Below are 19,154 nucleotides of genomic sequence, written 5' to 3'. Positions count from 1 at the left end.
CATATAATAAATCATAAGGAAAGAAATTAGGACGTAACCTATACATCAGTTACTATGTTTGAAACAAAAAGACATGAAAGATATACAATGTCTGATTCCTTAGATCATAAGGACTCACCAATCAACTGAAGCACCCAGGGGATGTCTAGCCACGAGTGTGTGGAGTAGGAACTCGGACCCTACATTCATGAGATAATGAAGGAACAAGTATACATTAGTACATGATATGTACTAAGTATGAGGCAATATGCATAAACATGAACATGATAGTATAAATGGTTTAAAACATGTAAATATGATCAATAATTGGATATTTTAACATAAAGAAATAAAACATGGAAATTATAGGATATAGTCAATGCATTTGGAATAAAGGACATAAGAAATACTTTGAAGAAAACATAGTCATTTTGTGGGGATTTAGATTTAACCAAAAATAAGACCATGAGAGCTATATCATGGAATCCGGTATATTCCTCATGCCGAAAGAAGGGAAAAGTTCTTGCCAAGATAGAATCCGTACATATCATGTTTTGCTAAAGTTGATCCACTATTTAGGTCATTTAAAACAATCCTACGGGGGCACATAGTTTGGGACTAGAGGTTGCTACTAGAGACTACCCTATTTGAGCCTCCACCTCAAAGCCTTCTTTGTGCTAAGTCTATATCCTAATGGAATACATAAGAAGTCAAATATCAATTTAACATAGGAAAGGAAATGATCAATAACAATCCAATTCATTCAAAATAAAAACATAGAATAGCTCCTTAAACAGAATTCAACATAGATGAGCAAATCTTTAATTTCATCAAAGTGAATCTATATGTGAGAAATATCTGTCACAATCATGATCATAATAAAATGTGAGAAAACCTCTCACAATAGCATTGATACTTTCCTTTCAAAACATCCTTAAATTCATTTATAATTAGTTCATAAAGACATGTATATCTTCACAAATTTCATAATTCATAGGTTTATGCGTTCATCATAGCTTCAGAGTTGAAAAATCATAATTGGTTAAACATAATTTCAACTACATATCATGTATTAACATTGAATTATGCATTAGAAAACTTAACTAACAAGAATCAATCACAATTGAATAAAACCCATGAGATTGAATTGAACCCCTAACTTAAATTAATGAAATTAAAAGGAGAATTTGAAAACCTTTGAGGACCCATGGAGGAAAGAACTCCATGGGTGAATACTCACATAACTTAATTCCAAAAGCCCGAGAAGAATGGAGGATCGAGAACTTGGATGGAATCGTAGCTCTTCTTCTTCCTTAGTCTTAAGAGAATTTTAGATGATGAATTTTGATGAGCTTTAGGAAATTTAGGATATTGAGTATAAAGTTGGTGATTTGGGACTTAAAACATTTCTATAGGGATTAGGGTAGAAGGAAAAAATGATGTAGCTTTGATTTAAAACAATTAGAGAAAAAATCCTTTAAAAAACTACCGGACTTCGGTCTACTATTCAAACCTAGGGACCATAGGACTTTCTACGGTCAATATAGGTCAATCGTAGACCAATTATTGGGTCCATAATTTCACTATCTCTTTTAACGAAACATTTCTACGTCTCATAGGTGTTCCTAAGGTCCATAGAAACGACCCGTAGAACCTTTCTTTGACCATTAAAGCTTAACTAAGTTTGGGACTCACATATGAGACCTATCTACGACTCGTACAAGTAATGAAGGACCATCCTAGTGAACCGTAAAAAGTGTACTACGACTTGATTTCAAAAATTTATTTCCCCCTTCGTACAATTGTCATCTACGGCCCGTAGAATCTTGTACGGTCCTTAGATGGGAACTGTAGACATAACTTGCAACCCAAAAAATTATTTTCCTTCTTTTCTAAATCTTAGGTGTTACATGATGATACAGTGTTTTTTATGTATGCAAAATTTCATACGAAAGACTTAGGTCAGCTAAGATACTTTTTAGGATTATAAGTTAATAGAAGCAAGAAGAGAATTTTTCTATCTCTATTCTTGACCTACTTGTAGACATCTGAAAGTTGGCAGCAAAAGCTTGCACTACTCCAATGGTTCCCAACATGCATCTTACGAAAGATGATGGTGTTCCTTTTAATATCATGAAATATATGAAAGGTTTGTTGGAAAATTAAACTACCTTAATGTGACTCATATGGATTTTTCTTTTGCGGTAAGTGTTCTTAGACAATTCGTGTCTGCGCCTACGATTAAACATTGGGAAGCATTGATGCAAAATTCTATATTACTTTGAAAGAGGCCCTTGGACTTGGAACTTTGTATAGCAATCACAATCATACCTGTGTTAGGTGTTCTGCAGATGCAGACTATACTGGATCCAAAATTGATAGGAGATCGACTTGTAATGTCTTATTTATCGTAATTTTGTTTTTAATTGTGAAATGACCATTATTCCCTTTCTTGTAGCATTTTCATGCTTAGTTTGTGTTTAGGGGATGGTTGATGTAGTCCCCAATGCGACTGAGTCTGCTTTTAATAATTTGACCCTTCTTGAGTTGAGAATTCTTGATAGGGTTGACTTTGGTCAACATTTTGAGTTCTGAGCATTGGATGGGAATTTCGTTAGTTTCGAATGTCAAGTCTGAGAAATTCGAGTGGTTAGTAAGGTTTTTGAGGCCTTAGGTTGAGAATTGGGTGTTTAGGTGAGAAGTTGAGCTTAAGGCCTAAAGAGAGGTCCATGAGGGTATTTTTTCAAAACACCTCTTATTCTACGATCATCCAAGCTGCAGCGGCACATCTTTTTTCAGAATCCAATGATTCCATTGAGTTTGAATATCGAATTTAGTAGGGTAGCATATTTGTTTCATTTTTACCGAGTCCCGAATGAATCCCGAGGGTCCCTTCATAAACTTTAATAAGTTAGGGAGCCAATTTTGCTGGTCAACATAGTCAACTCGTGATCAAATATTCAATTAATGGAGAAAATCAGCCCCCTTTCTTCCATTTCACTTTCTTCTCCATTTTGGAAGCTTGGGAGGGATATTTTGGAAGCATTTTCTTGAGAAGAACTTATGTGTGTGCCATCATGACCTCGAATTTTGGGTCGTGATATGACTACATACTATTGTGTCTTTGTTGGCGGGAACCTAGCTTCATGGAGGAGTAAGAAACAAATTGTTATATCTCCATCCAGTGCATAATCCGAGTATAGATCTATTTCATAGTCTACATGTGAGATTATGTTGATACATTCTCTTTTAATGGAAATTGGCCCAAAGCATCATACACCAACAGAAATTTGTGCGATAATCAAGCTACTATTCATATTGCCTCAAATATGATGAATTATGAAAGAGCTAAACATATTGAGGTTGACTGTCATTTTATTCATGAGTAAATTGAGCAGAACTTGATTTCCACTTGCTATGTGAAGACATGAGAGAAACTAGCTAATTTGCTCACTAAGGCGTTACATGGATCTCGAGTTGATCATCTTTGTAACAAGTTGGACATGATCAATATCTATGCTCCAACTTGAGGGGGAGTATTATAGAATGTATATAGACTTAATTCCTAGTAAAGTACATAACTTTATTTAGATAGAAGATTTATAGGAATCATATTTTATTTCATTTCTAAGTTAGCACACAATCTATTGTATTTGTACATTGCTTATCTATTGGAATAAATAGTCTTGTTTCATTTGACTACATGGTATTATAGCAAGGTCTATCCCTATTTAGGTTCCCAGTCCACGCTCTAGTCGGGTATGAGCGTGAAGGAGGGGGTGTTAGGGTGTGTAAAAGTCCCATATTGGTAGGAAAATGGACTGGTGGTCTCCTTATATGGACTTGAGAAAGGGACTGAAGCCTATCATGAAGATTTCCTTGTTTATAGCTTCTTCTTCTTTTGTGTACATTAGAGATGAAGGTATTGTGCATAAATAGTAATAAGTATTTATATTATCCCCTGCTGCCCATTAGGAACTCTACATCCCATCCTAGCAAAAAAGATAGTAATCTCTAGCACTGAGAATTTGGAGGCCACAGTTGATTAGACGAGTAATTATGACAAAATGAGTGAGATAAAAGCCTTTGATGATACAAAGGCTGGTTTCAAAGGGCATGTTGATGCTGGAATCACTAAGATACCTCAAATATTCATTCTACCACCAATAAATAGGACAGATTCCTCGGATACATGTGAAACACACTTCATTTTTCCTGTGATTAACCTTGAAGGCATTGACAAGATGGATCCAATCAAGCATAAAGAGATTGTGGACAAAGTAAGAGATGCATCAGATACATGGGGTTTCTTCCAAGTGGTTAATCACGGAATTCCAATATTTGTTCTTGATGAAATGTTACAAGGAGCCCAACAGTTTTTTGAGAAAGATATCGATATTAAGAAAAAATATTACACTCGAGATATCACGAAAAAGGTGGTTCATGCTAGCAATTTTTATTTGTATAGCCCTTCTTTTCCAGCTGCAAATCGGAGAGATTACATTTTCTTTAAAATGGCTCCTAACCCTCCTAGTGCAGAAGAATTTCCAAGACCATGTAGGAATATGTTCTGAATATGAATTAGAAAGCCAACCAATAATTGAATGTGTATTATGTGGTGATAAAAATTGAAATTGGGTGTTTCATTAATTTTACAAAATTGATGCAGGGAAATACTTATCGACTACTCTAAGCATATGATGGTGGTTGCATTCTTGGATTATTGTCTGAAGGTCTCGATCTTGATCGTTGTCATCTCAAAGATATGGATTGCGTGGAGGGGCTTGGTGTTTTGACCCTTTACTATCCAGCATGCCCTCAGCCAGAACTAACCATAGGCACCAACAAACATTCTGACAATGATTTTCTCACAGTGCTTCTACAAGATCACATCGGAGGACTTCAAGTGCTTCACCAGAATCAATGGGTTGATGTTCCTCCTACACGTGGTGCTCTTGGGGTCAAAATTGGAGATCTTCTGCAGGCTAGTTTTCTTTTTCATTTCTAATCCATGTACGATTGATAAGAGTTAATATTACCATTTGCTTATTTTTGTTTCATTTTTCAGGTCATATCAAATTACAAGTACATAAGTGTTGAGCACAGAGTAATGGCAAATAAACTTTGACCAAGAGTGTTAGTTCCATGCTTGTTCGGCACAGATTCAATGTCATCTTCCAAGCTTTATGGACAGATTACTTAATTGTTGTCAGAAGGTAACCCTCCAAAATATCATGCAACAACAGTGAAAGACTATCGTGAGTACTACTGTAAAATAAGTCTAGATGGAACTTTTGCATTGTTTCTTTACAAGATCTAATCTTAATGTAATAACTAAATTTATGATGAGATCTGAGAATTTTACATTTGATGTTGGTTATTACCTATTGTATTGTATTGTCTTGTTACTTTCAATACAACGTTTGTTTGTAAAAACAACTTAAGTTTTGTTGTATCGTGTTGTTAAATCCTTTGTTATGTAATGACAGAAAGACCCATTTTATATATGTTACAAATAATTTAAAAGCGTTAAGGCTGGTATCAAAAGGAAATGTTGATGCTGGAAACACCGAAGTGCCACGAATATTCGTTCCACCAACTAAAACAGATGAATCTGTAAGCAGTTGTGAAACAAAGTTCATTTTTCCAGTGATAGATCCAATTAAGCATAAAGAGATTGTGGACAAAGTTTGACAAGCATCGGAGACATGGGGTATAAATTCTTTCAAGTCATTCATCATGTCATTCCATTAGTTTTCCTATTGTATAGGGTGACAATCGATTGAATACATGTGACACTTGAGGGAAAGAACAAAGAGACCCAGGAAAGTTTGTTACCTCGGAAGGTGTTCTCAATAAAGGGAAAGCAAAAAAAAATGCTACAGGCTAAGGAAGGTTCGGAAGCTTATTGATGTGGACAAAGAGACAAAGGGGGACAAAATGTTAGAAGGATCAGGTGCTTATAGAGATCTGAAGGTTGCATGAATATCAGCTAGAATCACTTATGCACCCTCCATCATTGGTCTTGGAACTTGGAAAATTACCACAATAATTATATCATCTTGTTAGTCAAATTTATTTTTATTTAGCATGATTATCATTTCTCTAAATATTCCACAAAAATTCATTAAACATATAGGCTTATATTATTTTCATACCTTATTAGCTTCAGCACCTAAAGAAGACGGAGATGAACATGATGGATCTTTGGGAACAACATGCAAATGATAACAACATATTTTCTTCCTTTGACATAGTTGAAATTGATTAATTAGTTGAAATCAAAAAAAGATTTCTCCATCCTCAGTATTCTTGAAAGCTCTCTTCTAACATAAAACTAGAAGCACATAAACTAACATATATTAAATAGAGAAGAAAATCCAATATAATAAAAATATCGGAAGAAGGAATATTTCTTCATCTTTTTCTACCTTCTAAACGTGAAGTTAAAGCCAAAATATATAGGCCACAAGGTAGAAAGAGGACATCCAAATTATTAAGTAATATTTAAGCCTTAAAGGATATCCAATGTATATGAATTGCCTATAGTAAATTGCATACATTGAAATAGTAATCATAATATGAATTCAAGAGTTCTTGTTCAAAACTTGTAAAACTTAAAATCCCATATCCGCGTCTCATTTTGGACGAAACTCGACTTCTTCAACAATGAGTCTGCCTTCGTAATTATGATTCATCTCAAACAATCTTGCTTCAACAGGACCGTCAGTTCCTTTCTTGCTATCAAAATATCTCAATTTTACTTCCATCCATGCTATCAAAATATCCCAATTTAACTTCCATCCATCCATCTCCTCTCGTTTTTGGAATATTCCCACTTTCTTGGAATCTTGGAAGGTGCACAGTGTTGGCCTGATTTTAAGTATCAGTTTCACTCTCATAATTCACAAACCTAATACTTATTTTAGCATATTCAAGTCTATAATCACACATATTTACCAACTTGAACACCAAATAAGCATTATATTATGTCTTTGGTGACAACATTTTTGTGCCTATTATTCCACGAATAACCAATTGATTCCCAATGATAAGATATGCCACTTCAGTGAATCTTCAAAAGCATTGCAAGAAACATTTGTAAGGAAAATTTATTAAAAAATTTAAAAGATATGTAGGGATTTAGCTATTTAGTAGGTGTACCAGATGCGAATGTAAAACAAACTAAAATATTGAGTCATACATGGTATTATTTAATTAACTTTTTATTATAGTTTTTTTATTTTTACCACCAAAACATTGACAAGAACCAGTGCACCATGTATGTGCCATATAAAGACCATTATCGGTGGGGGTATTTAAGACATTCCTATTAAAGCATCTCCATTCAATGGCACGAACCACCTTTTCTAAACTACAGATAAATAGTAACCATCATTGTTATGTACTAATTGACCTTCATTAATCATATCATATAATATTATTTTACTATACTATGCTAATAGAGGGAATCTCTTAACTTCAAAGTTTGAGTATTAGCCTTTAGCTACTCAAAAGCATTTCCTACCAAGATTTTTTCATATCCAGAGTTTGAACCTGAAACCTCTAGTTTAGAGAGAAGCAACCCCATCCATTTCCCTACATTCTTTGATGGAAATATTTGCTCTTAGTCGTTATATTAATTTGACATCTGATGAGTCCACAAATTGGACTCATTTAGGGCTATATTTTAGTAAAAATAGTGTCCTCAAATGCCTATTTTATATCAATATCTGATGAAAACTCTTAAGTTTCAGGTATTTGACGTTTGAATGAAAGCATGGACACTATGTTAAAAAAGGGACAAAAAGATTGAAAAGAATGAGGAAATGGAAGCCTGAGGATTGCCAAGTCACTTAGTGGATCGCCAAAGAGGCCTACTTCGCCTTTTATTCCAGTGTGCTGAACGCTGAAGGAAAGGATCAAATCGGCGAAAGAAAGGAGTAGTCGGCGCTTCACCGAGAAGTTCTGCGAAGTAGTACCTCACCGCCCAATGGACCAAAGCACGACGATACGAATGCTGGTGCAAGATGGCAGCAAATTACACCAAAAGGCGAATCGCAAAGTTGATCGGCGATACTGACTAATGACACTGAACGGTCCGCTGCAGCATAGATCTGTGAAAACTATAAATACTAGTTAGAGTTGTAGTTTTAGGGTCGCACTATTTTTACTATTTTCGTAGAGAATATTAGTTTTAACTATATTTTTGCTCTAAGTTTGTAAGGGTTTGAAGAAGGAAGGGTTTCATCTTTCCCAATTTCGAAGTGGGTCTTCTTGATTCTTCTTTCTTTGCTCAAATTAAGACTTATTTCTCTATACCCATTAGATTTCAACATCATTGAAGGTATAATTTATATTTCTTGATGTGTGGCAAAAAACTGCATTCTTGTGGTGTGATTTAGCGAATATGGGTTAATAATGTTGTTTGGTCTTGCTTGTTAATAGATTAAATGTAGTTTAATGGTGATTTCCTCTAGTAGTTGTGGTTTAATCTAATGGATTTGTAGTTGCAAATACAAGTTCACCCATGTGTTTTTGTCTTGCTCGAGAGAGTCGCGAAACCAAGACCACTAGATTGATGGCCTAAAGAGTGGGTCGACATGAGGTTCAGCCTGAGAGGATGAGACCTAGTCCCATATCCTAACACTCAGCTCGAGAGAGTGAGTGGGGTAAGGCGTAGGCTTGTCTTCATGCGGCAAGTGGGTGTCCAAGAGGAACCCATTTGAAACGGGGTAATTTGCTTGAGAGTGAACTTATTTCCAATTAAACCTTAGCTTAGTCACTATTATTCTATAAATTTTCTATCGAAAGCATGCACCCAATAATCTAGATTTGCTCATATTCCGGTCACATCCCAAGAATTATCCTATCATTTGATTAGTTTTTATTGATTTTACTGGTTTTACTATACTTGTGACAAACCCCCAAATCGATATTTGTTACTTTGGTGTCACCCTCTTTAATTTACAATGTTTTTACTCGTTAATTTCTTTAGCTACGACTAGTTAGAATGAAATTCTAGTTAGCTACAGATTCTCAAAACCGCTCCCTTGGGACACGACCACAAACCTCGGTTGGGTTACTATATTATCGACGATCGTAGACACTTGAATCGGAAGTAGTGTCGTTGGTCACGATAAGCATCAAAATGGCGCTGCTGCCGAGGAGTGGTGTTACGTGAAAATGTAGTTAAATAAGTTTTTGTTCTTTTTTTAGCTGTAGTTTTACTAACCTTACTTTTAGTTTTGCTTTGAGTGTTTGTTTTAAAAGCAGGAATTATGAGTGTCAATGGGAGTAATGGCAGCCAGGTTGGCCATCAAGACGACATCGGTAATCTCAACGATGTCCAGGAACCCCATATCAATGACCCCCATCTCATGGGAGGTGTTCGAGCCATCCGATTGCCCCCAGCTGAGAGAAATGCAGTGTTCCACATAACGAGCACCATGTTGTAACTCTTGCAACTAAAGGGACTTTTCAGTGGACTGGCTCATGTGGACCTTCACAAGAATATTTGAAAAGTGGTAAATGTGTGCGGGCCATTCTCATTTAAAAACATCTCTCAGGAATTAGTTCGGTTAAGGTTATATCCTTTCTCGTTGATGGGAGAGGCGTGAAAATGGCTAGCCGAGTTATCGCGATAATCCAACACTTCTTGGGAGGAATTGGTAATAGCATTTCAAGTGCCATTTTTCCCTCCCTCGAAGATGACTCCACTTAGGGATAGCATCCAGAGCTTTAAGCGCCTGGTAGGAGAACCTCTACACGAAACCTGGCTATGGTTCAAAAAGTTGGTGTTACATTGTCCAACCCATTGTTTTCCCGCTAATGTGCTACGTCAGTACTCTACCGAAGTTTGGATTCGGTAAACAAAGGTGTCGCTGACCAATTTCGCCAGGATGTCTAATGCAGCAGTCATATGCAGTAGCAGCCAAGCTTTTAGATGGCATGACAACCATCAACAGAGCGTGGTACACTTTTGAGGACCAAATCTGTCATGTCATCTTCCAGCTATCTAAGGAACAAATTGAAAAAGACAATGAGAGAGACCAAAACATGGCTAATATTATGAAAAAACTTGATATTCTATTGGAAAATGTCATGGGGGCTAGTGCCCGTAGTGTCAATGTTGTGGGGGTCGGGAATGCAAATCCTGAAGAAATGAAGTTTGAAGCTCTGTATAACGAGGAGGTAAACTTTCTAGCCAACCAAAGCGGTGGTTATCATTTAAACTACCCAAGGTAGGGTGGTAACCAAGGTTGGGATAGAGACGAAGGATGGAAGGATCAAGACCGTGAATGGAGGGACCGGAATCCAAATTAGAAGGATGGGGAGAATGATAGATATGTTCCTCCCCATGAGTGGAAAAAGGCCAAGGATCCAGAAGGTGGTAGGTTGAAGGATATTCTCTCACGTATCCTCAACAAATTTATAGGGTCAGAGAAAATGCTAAACGGCATGAAAGAAGATGTGTCTACTCGTAACCAGACCGTCACCTCATATTCGATCTAAATCAAGCAGTTAGAAACCCAAATGGGTCATATCTTGTCTCATCTCAACCCGAGACAACAAGGGGGTTTGCCTAGTGATATTATGGCTAACCCCAGGAGTGAGGTTTAAAGGTTGACTTGTGTCGTGCCTTGACGTTAACTAAGGCGCTGTTTGGGAGGCAACCCAAAACCCTTTGATTAATTTTTATTCCTTGGTAAAATAATGGTGTGTTGTTTGTACATGATGAAATAAGGGAAGTACTTGAAAAAGTAAATGAAGACGAACAACGGGTCCAGTTGGCATGCCGCCGACAAGTTCGGTGAACCCTATTTCTTTCGCCATCTGCCTCAACATATCTTCAGAATGGATCCTATAAAACTCGGTGGTCTATTGAAATTATTGGCGCATCGCCAACCATGTTTGCGATCTCGATGATGACCGATGTTGGGATCCCCACATGAATTGAAGATACTGTTAAATTTGGCGAAAGAGCTAAACATTCGGCATGTTACCGAGTGATTAGGCGATGCTGACTAATATCGCCAAATGGACTGAAACTGGACTGTCTTTTGCGAGCAAAAGGGTTAAAAACTTCATTTTCATTTACTCTCTGTCACATTCTACTCTTCAACACCTCACACCAGCACTCTAGATTTACATTTCTTGCATTTTTAGATTATTTCAGTTGTCGAATTGTGCTCGGAGTTGGATTGCATTGCTGCCTGGCATCTCAGTAGCATTTTAATCGGCATTAAAGGTTGGTAGTTCGAACCCTGTATTCAATCTTTGAAATTGTACTCATTTGCATAAGGTAAATCATGTTGAATCTTTGTTGTGTCTCACTATGTTGATAGAGATTACACACATTATCGATTACTCTTCAATAGTTCTTGCTTAATTGGTGGAATCCCGCTCGATCGTGCTCTGAGTTGACTTATTTTGCTATGGGAAGGTGAAATTGCTACGGGTCTTCATTGAAATTGTGTAGTAGAGGCTTAAATTTCGTTATCAGGGGTTGTGGGATTGAATCTGAGAAGATGGGTTGAAAATAGGCATGTTAGGTTGTTTGGCGAGCTGAGTAAAGATCGCCGAATTGCTCGGCAGTTCGCCTACGGTCACCATTCCGTTTAAATTTAATGCCAAATGTGTAATTAATTCTATAACTTTCGGTGACCAAACTTAGGTCTCTGAATGTATTTGGCGACCAGCAGAAAATATTCCTACTCGCCCTTTTGTCTGCACCTTTGAACCTCCTGCACACTATTTTTGGCGAATCGCCTAAGTGGAGGAGCACCTCACCAAATAGGTTGGCAAAGTGATTCTACACTAAAACTGTCCCTGCACCTGTTCAATTACTTCCTAACTTTTTTCTGAAAGTCTTTTGCAGCAATGGCTAGATCAAAGGTCGCAGGGAGAGACATGCCACCCCGACGTATAGGAGCACAAGATTTCAAAAGAGATGAAAAGATAGTAGAACTGACCAAAGAAAGAAGAGAGAGTAAGACAGCAAGTCCCAGTAGGAGGGTCCCCAGTGACCCCACTAGTCCCTCGTGCAAACATGAACTCTACACAGCTATAAACTTCTTTCTGGCAGCCTATGACTTGGACAGAATGATTGCTGCTAATAAGGCTACAAAAGCTAAGGGAAATGAACAGAATGAGAGCCAGAATGATAATTCGGGGACCATTATCCAACTTCAGGCTGCTGCATCAGGCAATGATGCCCCGACAGATGGAGCGAGCGTGTAGACAGGATCTCCTCTTTACCTCCCTTTCCATTTTTCTTACTTTCACTGCTGGATAGTTATTATTCGCATTTGAGGACAAATATTTTTTCATATGTGGTAAGGTGAGGCCCACTTTTGTGTGTCGTTTTGACAGATGTTTTAATTTTATAATTGGGTTGTCTGTTTTAAATTGTTTTATGTAGTTTTCGTGGATGTTTAATCTTATGGCTTCTTTTTAATTTTAAATGCAAAACGATCGATTTTTGACCTTTCCCTTCCGAAAAATTTCATTTTTTTCAGAAATTCTCGCCAACTCTTGTGTTGAATGTGGCTGTTCATTTGCAAGTTCAAGTCTCGGTTTCGATCAATACCGATGACTTGAATAGTGCTCTCAATCGAACAAACATAAAAGTGCGGCTACGACGAGGCCAGATGAAGTTGCATAGACAATATGTGAACTCTTTGCATCTCGTTGTGATTAGCCATGTGTCAAATTAAATCTCTTGTGATGACCGTTGCACATTAGCAAAAGTGTGGAGTCTTGTTTGACTTAAGTGTCGATGCATTGTGTGATAAGCTTACTTTGAAACATGCATGACAACACCTAGAATTTTCCTAGTTAGTCCAGTCAATTAAGTAATGCTTTCTGTTGAGATGATCTTAGACACTTTTGAAGAGTGTGAGCCAATTTGACATATACCTCTCTTGTGACCTCCCTTGTGAGTGTGGGAATCTCTCTTGAACACCCCTTGAGCCTTAACCTTCTTTGGAAGAAACTGAATAAAGACTATGCCTTCCTGGATCCATCTCCCTTAATCTTCATGATTGTTGGTTTGATTGAAATAGCCAACTTAGGCCAAAAGCCTAAGTTGGGGTATGGTGAAAATAAAAAGGAAAAGTCAAAGAAGTGCAAGGAAAGTCTCCCTTAATCCATGGTGTTGCGAAAAAATGGAAACCCTCTACATAAAAAAAAAGAGAAAAGAAAAGAATGAAAAAGAAAGTTGTGGAATAAACTGCAAAAGAAATAGGGTTTCCAAGCAATCCATGGAAGTGAATAATAGGATGACTCTTGAGCACTAAAGAAAAGGATGAAGGAGAAGGACATGAAGTGTTGCGAGCACCACAATTCATGAGAATCATAGTCACTAAGCCTAAATGACCATACCTTTGCACTCAGCCCCATTATAAGCCTTAGAAACACCTTTTTTATCTTAAGAAAGCTGAAACAATTGGTGATTGGAAAATAAGGGTAAACCTATGGGTGAAAGCATGCAATGCATTCCTCTTTGTGAGAGTGAGTGTTGTATCTGATTCCTGAACTTTAAATTTATTATACACTTGTGTGTGAAGATGGAATCATCATTTGTGTGAGGACATTCAAATGCTTTTGTTGAGCTTGAACTTGCATTTGAAGCAAGTAATGCGAGCTTGAGAATCTTTGATAATGGTGTGTCACAGCTTGAATCTTTCTGTACACAGTTGATCCTTGCATAAGTAGTTTGAGTTTTGTCGTGCATATTAATGATTGAGTATTGTGTAGGACTGTTTGAGACATCCTTGTTGAACTATATTTTAGTAGAAATAGTGTCCTCAAATGCTTATTTTAAATCAATATCTGATGAAAACTCTTAAGTTTCAGGTATCTGACGTTTGAATGAAAGCATGGACACTATGTTACAAAAAGGGACAAAAAGGCCGAAAAGAACGAAGAAATGGAAGCCTGAGGAGCACCGAGTTCACTTGGCGGATCGCCGATAGGCATGGATGCCGTCTTTTGTTCCACTGAAGGAAGGATAAAATCGGCTGTGAAATAAGAACAGTCAGCACGTCGCCGAACAATTCCGCGAAGCAGTACTATATCACCGAATGATCCAGGACACGAAGATGTTGTAGGCAAGAACGGAAAGCGATGAACCAGACAAGGGGTGAATCACCGAGTTGATCGGCGATTCCTACTAGAGTCGCCGAATGATCCGCTGCAACATTAATTCTGAAAAAACTATAAATAGTAGTTTTCCTTGTAGTTTTAGGGGTCACACTATTATTACAATTTTCGCTGAGAATATTAGTTTTCTCTGTATTTTTGCTCTAAGTTTGTAAGGGTTTGAAAACTTGAAGAAGAAAGGGTTTCATCTTCCCCAGTGGGTCTCTTTGATTCTTCTTTCTTTGCTCAAATCAAGACTTATTTCTCTATACCCATTTGATTTCAACATCATTGAAGGTATAATTTCTATTTCTTGATGTGTGGCTAAAAAACCCCCATTCTTGGGGTGTGATTTAGCGAATATGGGTTATTATTGTTGTTAGGTCTTGCTTGTTGATAGATTAAATGTAGTTTAATGGTGATTTCATCTAGTAGTTGTGGTTTAATCTAATGGATTTGTAGTTGCAAATACAAGTTCACCCATGTGTTTTCGACTTGCTCGAGAGAGAAGTCGTGAAACCAAGACCACTAGATTGATGTCCTAAGGAGTGGGTCGACATGAGGTTCAGCCCGAGAGGGTGAGCCCTAGTCCCATATCCTAACACTCAGCTCGAGAGAGTGAGTGGGGTAAGGCGTAGGCTGGTCTTCATGCAGAAAGTGGGTGTCCAAGATGAACCCATTTGAAACGGGCTAAGTTACTCGAGAGAGAACTTATTTCCAATTAAAGCTTAGCCTAGTCACTATTATTTTATAAATTTTCCCAATAATCTAGATTTGCCCATATTCCGGTCACATCCCAAGAATTCCCTTCTCATTTGATTAGTTTTTATTGATTTTAGTGTTTTTAATATACTTGTGACAAATCCCCAAATCGATATTTTACACTTTCGTGTCACCCCCTTTAATTTACAATGTGTTTACTCATTAATTTCTTTAGCTACGACTATTTATAATGAAATTCTAGTTAGCTACAGATTCTCAAAACCGCTCCCTTGGGACACGACCCCAACCCTTGGTTAGGTTAAGTTTTTATTGATTTTAGTGTTTTTAATATACTTGTGACAAATCCCCAAATCGATATTTTACACTTTCGTGTCACCCCCTTTAATTTACAATGTGTTTACTCATTAATTTCTTTAGCTACGACTATTTATAATGAAATTCTAGTTAGCTACAGATTCTCAAAACCGCTCCCTTGGGACATGACCCCAACCTTCGATCGGGTTACTATATTATCGACGATCGTAGATACTTGAATCAAAAGTAGTGTCTTTTGCCACAATAAGCATCAACATCTCCTATCCCAATTCATTATCTGTGGAAATTTTCCAAGTTGAGCCACTATCAGTTATGGAGTCATAATTAACAGTTAGTCTTTTCATCTACCCAATATGAATATCCATATCGAATACATAATGTAATTTATGATATTTTTTGTATCCAGACCAAATTGCCATAATGTTTGATTCAGTGCTAACTTTTAGTATTTTAGTGTATGCTATCTATCAAGTAAATTGATCGGTGTTCGGTCTCCAAGCTTTGGAGCACCAAGCATCAATGACAGAACTCATAGAGAGGGAGAAGTCAGTGTAAAGAGAAGAGGAAAGAAAGCAAACTACTTTGTTGAATAAAACCTCTCAAAGGAAAACGTATTTGTAGATCGATGAAGTTGCATATCAAATAAAGAAAATGAACAAAGATGAACCTGGAATAGCGGCGTGCACCCCATTTCCAAGAGAATGCATCATCACTTCTGAAATTATAAGCTCTCTCGGTGATATCATAAAACACTTATTGCCACTATGCTTATCAAGTAAAAAACACTCGAATCAACAAAATAAAATTTCAGTTTGATTAATCTAAATTTACAGCATGTAAGATCAAAGAGAGTGTTTCATAGTTTTTTTTTTTCATTTCCAAATGTATCTTACTTGATTGGATGATTACTACACAAATATAGTTTCACAATGTATCACATTGTATTCTTTTAATGAAATAATGTTTGGATGGATTGTTTTCCATGTTATGTCACATATCAACAATTGAAGATTATAAACCTACAGTATTATAAAGAAAAATAGCACACGTGGTAAAGTTCTTATATAAAAAGGGTATAAACTTTGATTAAATAGGATTATAATGTAATAAGAAAATAAAAATACAGTAAAGACACACCACATCAAATTATTCATTATAGAACTTGAGACTTTCATCTTTTTATAATGATGTATTTATTGATATAATATAATAAAATTTAAGTAACAATCAATATAAGTATTGTGATTAAAATAGAATATGATACAATAGAATATAATAGATAGCAAGCATTCAAAGGGAAAATTGTTCAATTTGAATAACCTAAAATTTGTAGAGAGAAGTGAAATAAAAATTGGGACTTGTACTCCCCCCACCCAACAAAATGAGTATAAAATAAACATCAAATGTGACAAGTGTTGCAATCAATGAATTGAATAAAAAATTATATGATATTACATTTTAAATTATGGTGAATATACAAAAGAAAATACAAGGCGATCATTTCTTTTTACCTACTTGAGATATCAGAGTACTTTGGTATAAGGAGAAGAGTTAGAGGAAGGAAAATAGTTGAATTGAATTAACTTGCTTGAAATTAGAGTGACACAAATATGGTTAAATGATTATTTATAATTATATATGGACTATTGAATTCACTTAATATAAGGAAAAATCCTAGTTTAGTAACAAAGAGAGTTCATAGGTTATTTTAGCTTATGAGTTTAAACCCTAGGTGTGACACCTTGTAGATTTTTTTTATCTCCATACATGACTTTTTTACTCCATCACTATCTGGTGCATGTGTTGATGAGAGGTAGAAACATATGATGATATTAATTAAGGATTCATCGTAACCCAATACTTCCATATCGGAGCATGAATTTATGTGCAAAAAATCAGGAAAAATATTACAACTAGTAGATATGAGCCCACAACATTAAAAATACAAGTTAAATATTAAGAACCTTGAAATTTAATCCATAAAGATTAAATTTTGATATTGCCTCATGTGAGAGGTAACATGTATCGATAAACAATTTAGGTATGTACACACAATCGATATTAAATAGAAAAATAACTAAAAATCATAAAAAATAACCACATCAAAATGAAATTTTACCAGTTTGCCTCCATCAAGCAAAATGGGAGAATCACACAAACAGAAAAAGAGCTCCTTTTTGGTGTTGCAAACAAAAGGAAAGTCAGATCTATCAATTATTTCTTGATAATCATGGGGAAAAAAATTTCTCCAAATTTCATCTGATTTAGCAACAAATTTGAATCATTTGGATAAAATTATTGGTCTTACTGCATCTGCTGGAGTTGTTTTTGAACTGATTTCAGATTTGCAACCTTCTGACAAGCTTTCAAAATAATCCATTGGAGCAATAAAGTTGGAAGAATTCATGTCACAACTCATACAAAAATATATAACAATTATTTTTGTTCAAAACATTATATTTTAATAAATAATCAAAACTGGAAAATAATTTAATTAAAAACCGGTATTGTTAATTATAGTTATAAGTACAAATAAGCATGATATTATGTTTTTCTACTGTAGTTTGACTATATAGTACATTAATATTTTACTTTATATTAACTCCTTCCTTACTCAATTAGTACTCCGTCATTATTCACCCTAATAAGATACAAAATACTGAAAAACACCTTCACACAACATAAATTTTATAATTTAAATTATTCTAAAGAAAATAATAGAAAAGACAATCAATTCGTCAGCACGAGTTTACAATAAAAATTATAAATATAAAACCTTTTGCTTCTTGGAATAAATCTTAAATAATTAATATCTCATTTGGCCATAGATTTTAAAATTTAAACTTGAAATTTAATTTTGAAAAAAAATGATTTTGTGCCATTATTTTGGAAATGGAAAATATTTGAAGATCTTATCAAATTTCATGGTTAAATACCATCCAAAAAAGGATGAAAATAAACAATATACTTTAAATATTTGTTGCACTAAATCCTTCATTAATTAAATTACATAATATACAATATTTGTATAAAGTAAATAAGCACATCATACATTTTTTGTAGGGGTAAAATGTCGATCAGTTTTTATTTATTCAACGTGTAGTACTCTTTTTTATTCTGTACAAATAATAACGCATGAATATCATATTATTTTTTAAATTCCACTCTTCTTAATAATTATAAAATAGAAGATGAGGAATATATATTATTAACCTTTTCATTTACAATTAGTTTAATATCTAAAATCTTAAAATCAAATAAATTTGAGAAACGACTTAAAAACCACTAAAACATTAATCAAAATTGTTGTTATACACTCTAATTTTGGGAGGATCGTATGAAATCCTTATATTATTTTAAAGTGGAATAGATGCCCATATATATGTTGAGGTGGCAGAAAGAGTGAAATACACCTTCCTGAGAGTGAGAAGTTATATTCTTACTTTATTTTAGTTGTATCTCTCTCTCGTATCACCTTAATTAGAGTTATTTACATTAACACAACATATTAAAATGGATCCACCCTAAAATCACAGATCAAAACGGACAGTTCGATCTCAACTATACCAATTTAATGTTAACTCTGTATGTTCACCCCAAAATACATCACAAATAATTTAAGACATTTCGCTCATAAATGGGTGTACTACAATTTCATTTATTAGTTAACTTTTCATGTAAAACTACATCTCTTCTTCAACAACAAATATGAGGTTATTCACTTCACATTTTCTCATTCATATTTTATCTTGTTCTACTTATAGTATTGTATTTTGTTCTTTAAAATTTCATAGTCATGACTCAACAATTCATAAGGTATGTACATTCAGTTGAACAAGATGTATGTAAATGCAATGAGTAGTATCAAATAAAAACATCCAGGACTCTAAGGAATTTGAGTCGTTATAAGTTTTTCTGTTGTGCACATTCTAAGGTAAAATTTTTAAGTTTTATGCTTTAAAATATCTAGATATCACTAACACTTGTATCTG

General features: G+C 35.3%; 1 pseudogene; it reads left to right on the top strand.

Annotated features, from left to right (window-relative positions):
- Window positions 1–3,795: 3,795 nt before the first annotated feature.
- On the top strand, window positions 3,796–5,673 carry LOC102593073 (1-aminocyclopropane-1-carboxylate oxidase homolog; annotated as a pseudogene).
- The last annotated feature ends 13,481 nt before the right edge of the window (window positions 5,674–19,154 follow it).

This window comes from Solanum tuberosum, unplaced genomic scaffold (genome assembly GCF_000226075.1).
Source record: "Solanum tuberosum cultivar DM 1-3 516 R44 unplaced genomic scaffold, SolTub_3.0 scf00311, whole genome shotgun sequence".
NCBI classification, from domain to species: Eukaryota; Viridiplantae; Streptophyta; class Magnoliopsida; order Solanales; family Solanaceae; genus Solanum; species Solanum tuberosum.
Note: the sequence above shows the minus strand (reverse complement) of the source record. Positions and strands in the feature narration are given on the sequence as shown.